Genomic DNA, 13943 nt, shown 5'->3' with positions numbered 1-13943 from the left:
TTACGTTAGAGGTTGTGAAAGTGTCTTTTTAAATGGTTTTATTAAGTAGGACAGCTGTTTTGTAAATTATATACAAGATATTGAGGCTGGTTTGGAGCTTAGTGTGTCTGGTGTCATCGCAGTGCTGCACCAGTGGAGCTGCCTGTCACAGATGGGGAGTGATCATTTCTGTGACTTATGTCACTTTTCAAGCGCATTTCACAGCATATAACACATTGGAAAGTAGAGCAGGCATTGGGACATCATTTTTCATTATTATGATTTTTTTTGCTCCCTTGCTTGCAGAATTTTAGGGTCCAGTGACGGTCGAAAGAAGAGAATTTAGTACACATTGTTATATAAACAAGATTTTTCTTAAAGCAACACTTTAGACATTAAAAAGAAGAATTCAATTAAGTAATGAGCACCTGGCTCATTTACTTTATTATTGGTTCATTTTATGAATAGACTAATGTTGAACAAGGAAGTTTTACCATATCAGCAATCGGATGTCCGCATTTAGACTGTAAGCTCCGGTGGAGCAGGGACTGATGTGAATAACTCCATAGAGCCAGCGAGTACTCTCAAGTTGGCTGCCTCACCCTCTGCAACAATGTAAAGTGCTTTGAATCCTGGTGTGGGGAAAAGCGCTATATAAATAAAGAATTATTAATAATAGTAATATAATAAATATAAATGACATCCAGTAGGTTAGGCACGCTGGTTACCTGGCTCCTTGGATTTCTCCAACCTTGAGCTAATCTATAAGTATTTCAAGACAGACTTTTCTTTCTCTTTACTTTTATGTTGATTTCTCCAACAAGTAGTTTTCCTGCAGCATTCATCATTGGGAATAGTATAGATCTTGTGTTCTGTTCCTTATGCCGGGTCCAGAAACTCAGTCAGTAAACCCACATGCCCAGGGCCATCTTAACAACATTATGGGCCCCTGGGCAAAGCAGTGCACCGGGGCCCCTAGATATAGATATAAATATATAAATGTATACAGATATAGAGATAGATAGATGTACTTGCTCAGTGACCCTTGTAGGTTTTTTTTTGCAGGTTTTTTTCTTTTGCAGGATTATTTATTCTCATTAAGAGCCGTGCCTATGGGGCCCCCTTGCCCGTGGGGCCCCAGGCAGCTGCCCATCGTGCCCTATGGAAAAGATGGCCCTGCACATGCCTGTACACGGTGTTTCCTGAATTAGAATGAAAATCCTTATGAAATATGTGTGTTTGTTTTTTTAGAATCCCGTTATAGTGAATGGAGGGGTATTTTAGGAGTATATTTGAAGTATCCAAACACTTCAAATTCACTCAAAAATCTCTGTACATTTTTCCACCCTAATCGCTATCAATTTTGGTTTCTTCATCAGTTGTTGCTCTAACAGATCTTTCAAATGAGGTCATGTGACTTCCTTGTGTAATAATTGTTGCTATTGTAAATAAATGTAATGATTTTTATTTCATTCCTCTCTAGAGTAATACAAACCTGATTATACATTGCAGTTTTGCTAGTATTGTTGTTAATTTATAAGGCACCGCAGTACTATCGTAATGATTTAAGAAGCAATGTACACTAGTTGGGAAGAAAAGCCACCCATGTATACAGATTGTCATTTCTACCTCTTCAACCAGGGTGTATTTTCACTTTTTTTTCTATAAATATTTATTAAAACATATGAAGCCACATTATTCTGAACAGCAAGGCTTGTTGTATTTATTAATATAAAGTTCCCATATTTTGTTTTCCTATGAAGGTTAAAAAAGCACAGTGTGGCCTAAATAATGAGTTAAATGTTCATGACTATAAATATTTAATGTTTCAACATAATGTCGTGACCGGTAAGTGGCCATGTATTTCAAACAGGGGGACTATTTTTTTATTTTTTTTTAAATATGTTTTAGTGTTAAAGTTTATGTTATTGATCCCAAGCAATGGCAAGCGTTTAAACATAGAAAAAGAAAAGTGTTGAAGGGGACGACCAAACTTGCTAAAATTTTACTTGATCATTTACCACCCTCAAAATTTTATTTTCAAAGACTGTTGTTCCAGCCTCACCCCCGCACTGTCTAGACTTTGCTTTCCATCCTGGACAGGACTAAGGACATTGCTTTCTGATGATCTTACTACATAAGGATGACTTGCATCCCTACAGCAGTGATTCCCAACCTTTGTGTCAGGACACAGGCTGGATCTGTCTTAACCATCTTAAAATAAGTTCAAGACAAGCAGTTGTGATTATTTGTGAACTATATTTAATTTGTACATCAATAAGCTGGAATTCACCCTAGTTTTCAAACATCCTGTATATGTGCTAGTTCAGGGACTTGTAAGCAGGTTGTCTTCATTCCTTTATTTTCTCCGGCGAATAGCTGGCTTCCAGCGTTCATGCAGTTTTAGGGATCTATCCTGATCTTTTATAATCAAGCTTAAAACTTACAAACTGAAGCTGGGTACACACTAAAGATTTTTCACCTGCTTATTATGCCAATCAGACGATAAACAACCGTTCGGTCCGATATTGCATTCGTGTGTATGCTCCCACTATCCTGTTTTATCATACCAAAGTACATAGTATCGTTGGATTGGATTTTGTAACCAAACTAAAAATCTCTATAAACGATGGAACAATGTTGGACAAATTCTGCAGTGTGTATGCACTCCTGAGAAGCATTGTAGGCAGAACTCCATAGAGTTTAGAGTCTCGATCTTTTCAGCCGATGGTTATGACAGATGATGAGCACAGATCTGAAGGTAAATCTTGTAAAACCTGTACAGTGTGTACACAGGAATCGGCATCAGGACTTTCAGTCGTTGGTAAAATCGTTGACGATATCGCATCGGGAGAAATTTTCTGTAGTGTGTACCCAGCCTTATAGTAACTTATACTATACAAACTGTCAGTATGTTCTAAACTGAGTTGGGATTTTATCTAGTTGTCAAAGCTTACAGATCTACTATCAATCCTTTTATAGATCATCTTGAAGATAAGAAATATTTTGTCATTGAAACTCCTGCATAGGATTAATCAATGTACTGATTTAATAAAAGATCTGTGCCCACCCTTTGCTATGGCAACAGGGCTTGTTAAAAAAAAAAAAAAGTCGCCCAGTCTCAGCAGCTGATCTCTAAATCCACGATGACAGGAAGCATGGGTGCTAGATGGTTGTGATTCATCCCTGGAAAGAGTGCATTGCTTAAGTCTGTTTACTGCCTCAGTCAGCCACTGTCTTAGTGCTTGGGTTAGCAAAGTGTTGATGGTGCTGGCTCTTATGGTTACCGGGCTTATCTTCTACATCAAACCAGCTGGTCTGCTCATTGCTAGAGGAAATCTGGTTTTGACAGTTGTGGCAAAACGGTTTGCTTTCAGCAGTAATTTAGAAGAGTGATTATTTTAGGTTATAGTTCAAGGCACACAATGCCATTGAACTATAATGTGATCTATGATGTCATTCTGAGTTGGAGGAGTGTAAATTGTGTATCTCTAGCTGCTGCCAAACTAAAGTTCTTCAATCTTCAGCCAGTGGGTGTTAAAAGATCATGAGAGTTCTATGTTCCAGGAGCCACAAGTACCAGATTTCCCCCCCCCCATTTCTTTCACACTTGTTTTCTTTCTGTGTCTCTTATGTTTTTTTTTTTTGTTTTTGTTTCTTTATTAAGTATAATCATTTTGCATGACGACTTATTGTCAATCATCAGTTGAAACATTATGAATAACACTTATTGTTATTACAATGTTGTTAATCTCCAAACTGTTATGTTGTGATATGTGGGCAGACCACATATGTTACATCAAATTAAATATTCCTATCCATTGGTTTTATTGTGTGTTTAATTACAGGCTGCACATACAATGGATCCAATGGAAATTCATAGCCATATGTTGAGTTATCATATTTGCCTACTCTCCCGGATAGTCCGGGAGACTCACAAATTTCTTTTGCACTCCGAGGAGAGCAGACAAACCTCCCGGTTGCTGGCCCTTCATCAAGCTAAGCAACCCTGAGCAGCTCAGGGTAAATCAGGCTGAGCTATAATTCTCTGTCCAACATATCTATGTTTGGCTGGGATTGAATCCATGTCCTCTTTTATTAGCGTAAGCCCTTGTTCCTTTGCAATTCTCTGCATTTAATGGACATGTTTCCACCAATGTGTACAATAATTTAGTGTAAAAACTCTAGCACAATTTGTCATTCTGGAGGCAGACATGTTGTGCCTGATTACAAGAAGTCAGCCTGTCCATTCAATAGTGACATCATTGAGGCATGAGATACTTATTACTGGTTATCTGTGAAGTGGTAGGGCCGCAATATGCCTGCCAGCATTGTGTGTAGGTGAAGGGTACACTTCAAGGCAAAACATGGCTAGATATGAGGCGTGTAGTCAAATAGGTTATTCAGATTTACAGCAATGCTAGTCACATTTGCTATATAACCCCATCAAAATCTCTGATTCTCATTAACTCAACATTTTGATGCTTATTATAAATCACCCTTATTAATTATAGGTGCTGTAAGTATTCCTAACTTTAGTCCTTGGTGTAGTAAAAAAAGCTAATTCATGCTGTGCTTGTGTCTGACACCTGTCCCTGTATTGAGCAAATGCTACTGTTTATTTTGGATAATTGCTGTCATATACAGGGCTATTTAAAATTTCTGCAAAGTGTCACATGCTTATGTGGCATAAAGTGCTTGTGGCAGCTTTACCTTTAAAGAGAACCTGTCATGTTTGGGATAAATAGTCGTTTACATAATGCCTAATGCACTAAGTGTAAATCTGTGCTCTGAAAAACAGCATAGAGAAACTGTACATACTGTATCACATTCTGCACTATATTACTTCCCTTAACGTTAGCAGGGGCACTGTGATGTGGGAAGACAGCTCCTGGGAGTCAATATAGAATGCGGGAGATAAAAGAAAATAATTATTGCTTCTCTATCTCTATCTTGTTGGAAGTGGCACATTCACCATTCATAAGAAAATCTATTTTCTAGGCTGTATATTGTCAATTGAAACAGATATGATTTCACCCTTGATATATTTCCTCTCTGAAAGAAATGGCTTGAGACATGCATAAAAGGGCCTTGTAATAAGTAGTGCTGAAACACTTGAATAGTGCTCTTTCATAGTGCAGTCATGACATTTGCACAATCGAGTCATTTTAGTTGGTGCTAAAATGAATTTCCTGTTGTAAGAAGCAAACACTCATGACGTACTAAAAATGAGTTGTCATTGAATCACACTAAAGCGACTTCCATGAAGTCAGTTTCACACCAAAAGTGTTTCTTTTTATTAGGCCTCTTGGAATTACGCCATAATGTGTGATTGATGGGTTAACTGCCTGCATTAGCAAAAGAGACAGAGTCACATTTCAAGAACACAGACGTCATATCCCCTTCCCCTCCGGAGCTGTCCAGCTCAGGTTACTACCTAAGCAAAGAGTCAAAGGAAACTTATCAGTAAACACATGCTCTTCAGTGGTTGCCTAAACCTAGCAGAGGGCATCTATCTAACATAAAATCCAGCTATGGTGTGAAGTAAGGAATTTTAAACCCGCTTTCTTTTTCTAACCTTTTAGGCCAAATGATATTGAGTTTTGTGCTTGAAAATTCAAGAAATACAGTTTCCAGTGCTGCACTATAGACTGATGCTTGGTGGATTGTTCAATTTGAGAAGAGAACCTGTTACACGAGATTATCTCCTGGCCTACAGCATCAGTTAAGGAACCTTAATTTAGGAACACTGAAGAGGAAGATTATGTGGCCACTGGGATAAGCACTTTTGCAGACCTAGGTTACCTAACCCTCCTACATTAAACATAAGTGGGTAAGTTAAACAAGAACAAAACATTGTATATAATATACAAGAGAATGGACCTTTTTTTTATGTTGTCAGGGTCCAAAATGTTCTTTTTGCCTATATTTTACTTCTATGTTGATATTTTATTGTGATGTGGTTCTTTATTTATAATTTTATAACGCTCTGAGGCATATTTATTATCTACTACTACTATGATCATTTTCATTCCTTATCGCAATGATATATATATATATATATATATATCTATCAGAAAACCATATAACACTGTTAGTCTGGGTAGGTTTGGGTTTGTTTCTGTGCACATCACCCGTTGAGCGAGTGTTTTTTTCCGGCATATATGAATAGACTATTCAGGTGAGCGCAGTAGTTGTTTTTTGCATATAGTAATACACATCTAAAAACATGGACAACGATTGTTGATACTGCCATCTGAACCACAACAGACGGAAACTCTGTTATATCTAGTAAAATAGTAAGGTTACGTAAGGACTGGGCTTTGGATAGACCAGAAGAATCCAGCTTTCTGTGGATCTTTCGGATTAAGGTGTCACTGTTCACATGATGTTTACAGCGTTCCACTGGATTTCTCCTGTTGTATCTTGTTTCATTTCTTTCCTTTGGTGTCTCCCATGGTACTGTTTTAAAGCCAAATATTGGGAGAATAGAGGTAGTAGACACATGATATGTTTTTTAGAACTCCATGTTAATATTGAAATGAATAACGTTCCTACGGTGCATGAAAAGCAGATTCACATAACATACACTACTTATATAGCCTCTATGTATGTGACATGAGTTATCCAGAACTCTATTCAGACAATGCAAGATGCAATATGCACATGGTACAAATTCCCCCTATTGAATAGTACAGCAATGTTTATTTCCATAAAGTAACCAGTTTACCTATAAAGCCAACTAGATCGTTTATTGGGTTGTAAACCACAGTTCAATTTCCTATTTTCTCCAACTGATTTGTAGCAGTAATCCATAAAGTATGTGAATAAGGGCAATAACATACACATTTCTAGGGTGAAAAAAGAATGTTCACGTTTCATTTTAATACAAGCAAAACAATGTAAAGTGGATATCTCATTGTAAAGGAGAGTCAAGCATTCCTTTACCACCATAAGTTGTGGTGAATGGCTTTTATTTGATTTTATCTCCCTGCCTAACATTGATTTCTTTGCATACTGTATTTTGTTACTGTAAGATTTTGAGGGATGGCGGTGTTATTCAGTAGACAGAGCCCTAATATATTTGATAAAGTTGTGGCGATTTCAAATAATCCTTCAAAACATGGTATATTCACGTTTTACATTTTCCTGTTCATCCCACAAACCGAAATAAGCAAGGGGATATGAAAATGACAGAATATAAAAATATGGTTGGCAGGCAAGTGCACACTCCCCTGTGGAAAACCTACTCATGCGAAGGCATGTGCTGTAAGGGCCATGTCATACTAGCATGTTGTCACCTGCATGCTTCCTGCTACTTCCCATACATTCTCTTCACTGCTTCCTGCTTTTTCTGTGGGGTAAATACTAGACTGACCAGTAGAAAGTGATTCCGATCTGACAGCATTGAGGGCTACATAACTGCATTCTTGGTTTTAAGGTGGCTGGAAAAATTGTATCTGCAGCATCTCTGATGTGACTTGCTTTTACATGTATCAATGAATGATGGCTGGACTATAAACCAGTGATTACTAACAGCAGCAAGCAAGATGCTGGCAATACAATGAAAAACTCCTTGGGGTATCATTGTCAACATTTATTTATATAGCGCCAGCAGATTCCATAGCGCTTTACAATTGGCTTATACTCTAGGAAAACATACACTTTAAAAATTAATATATATTTCCCATTTGTTTATGCAAATGTGCTTATCCCAGAATGGTTCTCTAGAAGATGATGAAATAAGTGTATTTAAATTGTCCCCGCAGTGTTGGTCTTGGTTGTTAAGTTGTTAAGGCACTTGTATTGCTATTCTGGTCTTTTGCTTGTATTGGGCAGGTGAGTAGAGGCAACAAATAAGAGCGCTGTGTCCGTGTCATTATAATACTTCATATAGAATGCACATTGAAATATTGGGGGTAAATTTACTTAACTGTGGGTTTGAAAAAGTAGAGATGTTGCCTATAGCAACCAATCGGATATTAATTATCATTTGTTTAGAATGTACATTGTACAAAATGACAGCTAGAATCTGATTGGTTGCTACAGGCAACATCTCCACTTTTTCAAACCCGCAGTTTAGTAAACTTACCAATTGGAGAGTGAAACACAGACCAGAAAATGACAATGCCAGCACTTGATTGTTTTAACATGATACATTTAGCATTTCTAAACATTTCATTTTTTAACCCTATTGCCCAGATAAAGCTCAGTATGTGGGGCCAATGTAGCCAGTTATTCCAAACAAATTTGATTTGGAGCACCTTTCTAGACTTTTAGCGCTCGGTCTGAACAGCCAGCTAAGCAAGCAACAGTTTGTTTAGATAATTTCTGGCGTGTAGTTGGCCAGTGTATACGTCGCATGCTATACACACAAGACGTGTTTTTCGCGTTGTGATAGCAGCAAAGCACTACTGTGAATGATTTCTTGGTATGCCATGTTTGGCCAAACCACAGTCTGCTGCATCTGTTACTAAAATATCACACCTCTACATTGGCACTAGTCCCCATGTGACCAGCAGTTTCTCACAATTGTTGATTGTGTGGTGTTATGAGCTATTTAAGTCTCTTATGGTATTTTGTAATCCAGTGGCTGCTGCCCTCCTTTTGTACTCTGTCTCACACCTACTCATTGCATTGCAACACAGTTTTACAAATCCATTTAATTATCAGCTTCCGGAATAATTGCACCTTCTTCTCTACTTTGCTATGTTATCTCTTCTGTGTGTTTAAAGTAGCTAAATTAAGGCAAACCGCTTATAACAACAGTTGGAATCTGTATAATTCACATTTCAAGCATTATAATCTTGAGGTACCTCAGCACTTCTATTTGTAGCATATTTTCCTGTATTTTAGTCATTCCGTAGGTTTTCAGGACAGCTCTGTTAGCCCAGCAGAAATGTATCCCTCACCTTAAGAAACCTATTTCCAGTCAAGTCACTTGGGTTGCACTTGTAAACTGCCTTGTTAGCAACTTCAGTGCTTCCTCTAGCGAAATTGATCAAAATATTTTTTTTTCAAAAGATTTCTCTTGTCAAACTTCTTTGTTTTGTTATACATATACCACCGTGCTAAACGTTTTTCCCCTTTCCAATGCATGTCTAGGAGCGTCTTAAGTACAGATTTGTCCTGCTTTAAGCTAGCAGTATGCTGCTAGAACTGCATATGTTAAAAGAAAAGCTAAGTTCGCTTCCAATACGCAGTAAAGGGTTCAGTCAAATTATTTTGGTATGTATATAATGAAAAAGGGGACATCTGGCAAGGGGTGATGTGAAAAGAGCATTACTCTACATTTATGAAAGACATTAGAAGGTCCTGTCTCCAGATTTTTCATTTCTTCATTACTTGTGTAATATGCTAAAAGTACTCTTAACAGCTTTTGAACAATGACCAGGAAAGTAGCTGAAGCCTCAGGATGGTCGGTTTCCATCTGGAAATGGATTGAAATTTGGTAAGCTGAGCAAGAAGAAACACATTCTTCATCACACAAAATCCACTCCTCTCAGTAGCTCTGTACGCTAGTTTTTCGCATGTGCAAATGGCATTAACGTGTACAAAGGGGATTTGTTTTTTACATTTAAACGAAAGATTGGCAATACCATATCATCATATAATTATTTGGCCATTAGAATCCATTTGACTCATACAGTTGCCCTTTCCTCTGGTGATGTCAGGCTGCATTTAATTGTTTTTTTCCATTTATATTTAGGATAGATTTATATCTGTCCCTGCTGATTTGGTTCCCTTAATGTAACACTTCTTCCACCTCCACTAATTCGTCACCGTTTCAGCCCTTTAGTGCTAGAACTTACAGCTTCATTGTGGTTGGCTGCCTCGTCTAACACTCCTGTTTCAATGTAAACTTTGTTTTTTCACAGGTATATGACTATTCTGTTACCCTGTTAGACTTGTGCAAGGATTTCAATTTCTTCTGGCAGTAAAACAATGGGTTTACTGGTATCTCAAGGCACCACACAGTCTGAATCAACACGGAAGGGCATTCCATTGATATACAGGACAATGAGACTCTGCCAGGTCACATTAATTGTTAGGTGCTGAGCGGACAAGGTCTTGCTGGTTTTTCAAGTGACTGTTTTATTTGTTCTGTGTGACTGTATAGATGCACATGATGGAGCTTGTTTGCATTTCTGGTTGTGGGGAATAGGGAATCGCTGTTTAGAAAAAAGTACTTACTGTGCTCCCTAAAGAGACTGTTAACCGTTCTGCTTATAAAAGATGCAAGTGGAATTTCTCAGCACCCCTTTACATTCTATCTAACGTGGCAACACAAGGAAAACGTTTTTAGGAAAAGACGCTGCTAGAATAGATGCTTTTACGGGATTGTAAACTTTGACTTCATCTCCTTACATAGTGCTGCCCTATGTAACATAGTTGATGATGAGGTTCAAAAAAGACACCAGTCCATCAAGTTCAACCTATTTTGGATCTCCTGCGATCCCTCACTTATATTTGAAATTGATCCAGAATAAGCAACCGCCAATCTGTTTCAATTGTGAAAATCCCCCCAGACCCAATATTGCAGTCCTGTATCCACTACTATCCTTCATTTTAGTTAACGGTCGTATCCTTGGATACACTTTTCCTCTAAAAATTTGTCTAACCCTTTCTTTAACATATCTATTGAATCTGCCATCACAACCTTCCCTGGCAGTGAATTGCATATCTTGACTGCCCTTACTGTAAAGAACCCCTTCCTTTGCTGGTTGTGAAATTTCCTCTCCTCTAACCTTATTGGGTGACCGCATGTCCTGTGTATAGTCCTTGGGGTAAAAAGTTCTCATGAAAGTTCTCTGTATTGACCCCTAATGTATTTGTACATAGTAATCATATCTCCTTTTAGACGCCTCTTTTCTAAAGTAAACGTGCCTAAACTGGCTAACCTTTCCTCATAATGACTTCATGCCCTTTATGTAATATCTCTATGTGGTCCAATCACGCCAAACTGCGATACCTGCCGTTATCTGGTCACAGTCAGCTGTAAACACAGAGGGACCAATCTAGTCCTAGCAATTTAGCCTGTTTGGGAAAGAGGCATGTACCGAATGCATCACCAGATTGGGTTAGCTGTCATTCCTGTGTAAAAAGTGAACCACCTCTATGCAAATGGATACATGTGCTAGATATATTACTAGTGGACATTTAAATTATATTTTTATGTAATCTCTTAAACATGTACTATTTTTGGGGGATTTAGACTCTAAAATTGTAGAATGCCTCTCTCACACAGGTTCTTAACTGAAGCCCTTGCCTATCCAGAAAGGTACTGTAGGGGTGATGACCCCTACAGTATCTTTCTGAATAGGCAGCGGTCTAGTGCTTCAGCTGTAGTAACAAGCACTTGCAGTCTGTATTCTAAATGGTCTTCTTGTCGTTCAGTGATCTAAGATTAGTGACCTCTGGTAGCAAAGAGCTCACTGAAATTGAATACATTCTAGTGCGGTATTTGCCATTCAGAACACAATTTGGTAGTGCCTGCTACTGTTTGCTTCAGTCATTGCCCTTTAATTGACGGCCGCACTGCAGAGTCTGAATACAATAATTTGTCTTACAAATATTTCATAGCTAGGGAACATACACTGTGACTTGAGGAATTTTCTTTTTCCTTATAAAAGGCTCTCAGATTGTGGAATTGACACCAAAGGGGGTGTTCATATTGCATACACTAGTTTGTGTGAGTAAGATTATGTGCACAGGTATATATCTATACCACCCCACAGACGGGCACGGGCTGCACTAACAAGGCTAGTTCAGCCAGTGGAGCAGAATATCTCATGTGAGACCCAGCTGCTTTGCAAGATTTGTAGGAGACACAGTTGACCAAATCAATAATACAGAGAAACATTAACCCAATATTTATTTTAAATGTTTAATGTAAATCCACGAAGTATTTATGTTGTATCTTGCAGAAATATTCAGAACCCTGTGAAATTTTTCCTGATTAAAAATTATTTGTTAATATTTTTTGACCAGGTAATCCTGTTATTTATTTATACTGTTGAGGTCGAATTTATACTAATAAATACAATTCATAGTGTGCAACCTGATTATCATCACCGTCATACATATTGTTTACTTGAGAATAGCCTAAAAAATACTATGGAAAGGTTACAAGCTATTTAACCATCAAAATGGCTACTGCACATTTTTAAGAATGTAGATCCGTGAAACAAAGGTGACATCTTTGAATATTAAACCAGTATGCAATGACATCATTTTGTAAGACACACCCACCATTGTAAAAGGTTATAAATTGGACTGCAGCCTGAGAGCTGTCTCTCTCACTCTTTGGGAGCTAGGGGTTTGCAGGTTGTACTGAAACTGAATTGTACCTTTTGCTCCAACTAAAAATGCGATAAGTAAACATCTGTTTGCTGCAACATCTACAATTGGAATGGACAAGACATATATTTTGCTTTTACAGCATTCAAATGCTCAAACTTGTTTTCAAAATTTTGCTGGTATTTAATGAAAGCAAACTAAAACCTGTGTTTAGACTGCTATTAATAATTTATGGCGGCACAACGTTATTTTTGGCAGATTTATCCCTCCTCTTTCTCGATACTCAACACTTAAGGGTTCGTATTTTTTTACGTTTTGTCACAGAGTTACAGATTTAATCTCGTCTGCCAGCACGTGAGCAATCAAGTTAAGATTTATTGAAAAGTTTTGTGGCGCTGTAAGGCTAAAATGAAGAATTTTCGGTACAGTGGATAACCTTGGATTTTACCAATATTAAAGGAAGGATGAAGGGAGCAGCGTACAAACAGGGAGAGAACTTTTGGAATGTAAACATTGCCTGGTGTGTATCTTGGAAAGTGCCATACACTCTCCACCACTGTGCTGTGAGCCCATCCATGTCTGTTGGGAGCAGGATACACCCCATGCATCATTTTATGTACAAATACTATTTGTCCACCAACTACATTTAAGTATGTCCCTGATTGTACTTATTGACCCCAGGTCTCTGACTTTTTTATTTTTTTTTGTATGTTTAGAGGGGTATTCAATTGTTAGCGAGTTTGGAAGTTCGAGCGTGCAAAGTCATTTTTTTGCTATTTTACCTTATTTTCGAGCGCGAAAACTTCTCACGCAATTCTAATCTTTTTTGTTTTTTTTACAGAAACGGTGTTATCGTGCTCCAAGCGTTTGTCAATGTTAAAGTATAGGCTGGCTGCGAACCCTTAGCGGAAAAAGCTATTCAATTGTTTTTTAACGCCGAGTGTGAAAAAGGCAAATATGCTGTTTTATCTCGCACCTCCATGGTCTGCTCAAAGAAATTTTTTTTTTATTAAGTTAAGAAAAATATACATTAAACTGAGAAAATAGGTGTAAAAGTTCATAAAAGTAACCTAAAAAAAAGAAAAGTACTTAAAAAAGTGTATAATAATTAATAATTTTTGGAAATTTCCCCCTTTAGAAAAATCCATAGTGGTGCATGTATTTAAACTTTTTTATATTATTTTTTTGTTTTTAAGGGGGGGGGGTGGTTGTGCCAAAAAGTATCATGTTTTTTATTTATTTTTTAAAAGCAAAATCGTTTGCTCCCCACTCTATTTAGTCTTCGCCCTAGTGCTGGCAGGCTATTGATGTGTGAGTTAAACTCTTTGAAAAGTTTGACGTAGGGTTCCCCCCCACGGCTGGCTGTGATCTGTAGTTCCACGAGGCAAAATGTTAAATAAAAGCACAACACCCTCATTCCAACCACAAATCTTTATTAAAAATAATAAAACCCCAAGAAATACAATAAACACCCTCATGTACACCATAGATTTTTATTGAAAAAAAACAAAATACTCACCATGGACGAAATCCTCAGTTTTATGATGCTTTACCTACACACACAAATTTACGCAAAGTCCCAAAAATGATTTCGTACCTTCGAAGAAATGTCCGGCTTGCCCACTGTCCCACAAATATTTGTACCTTACAAATGTCCATGCTTG

At 37.7% G+C, this 13943-nt stretch overlaps 1 protein-coding gene across 3 annotated transcripts in view; it reads left to right on the top strand.

Moving 5' to 3' along the window:
• Nucleotides 1-13943, top strand: part of NEK6 (NIMA related kinase 6) — a 123446-nt gene that overhangs the window by 18369 nt on the left and 91134 nt on the right. For 2 of the 3 annotated variants that reach the window (XM_075184718.1, XM_075184719.1), the window contains exon 2: nucleotides 5565-5812. The exons of the other annotated variant lie outside the window; for it this stretch is intronic. The gene's annotated coding sequence lies outside the window, so the exon portion shown is untranslated. The remainder of the gene's footprint in view (nucleotides 1-5564; nucleotides 5813-13943) is intronic. 3 annotated transcript variants of the gene reach the window in all.

Source organism: Mixophyes fleayi, chromosome 9, assembly GCF_038048845.1.
Source record: "Mixophyes fleayi isolate aMixFle1 chromosome 9, aMixFle1.hap1, whole genome shotgun sequence".
Lineage (NCBI taxonomy): Eukaryota > Metazoa > Chordata > Amphibia > Anura > Limnodynastidae > Mixophyes > Mixophyes fleayi.
Note: the sequence above shows the minus strand (reverse complement) of the source record. Positions and strands in the feature narration are given on the sequence as shown.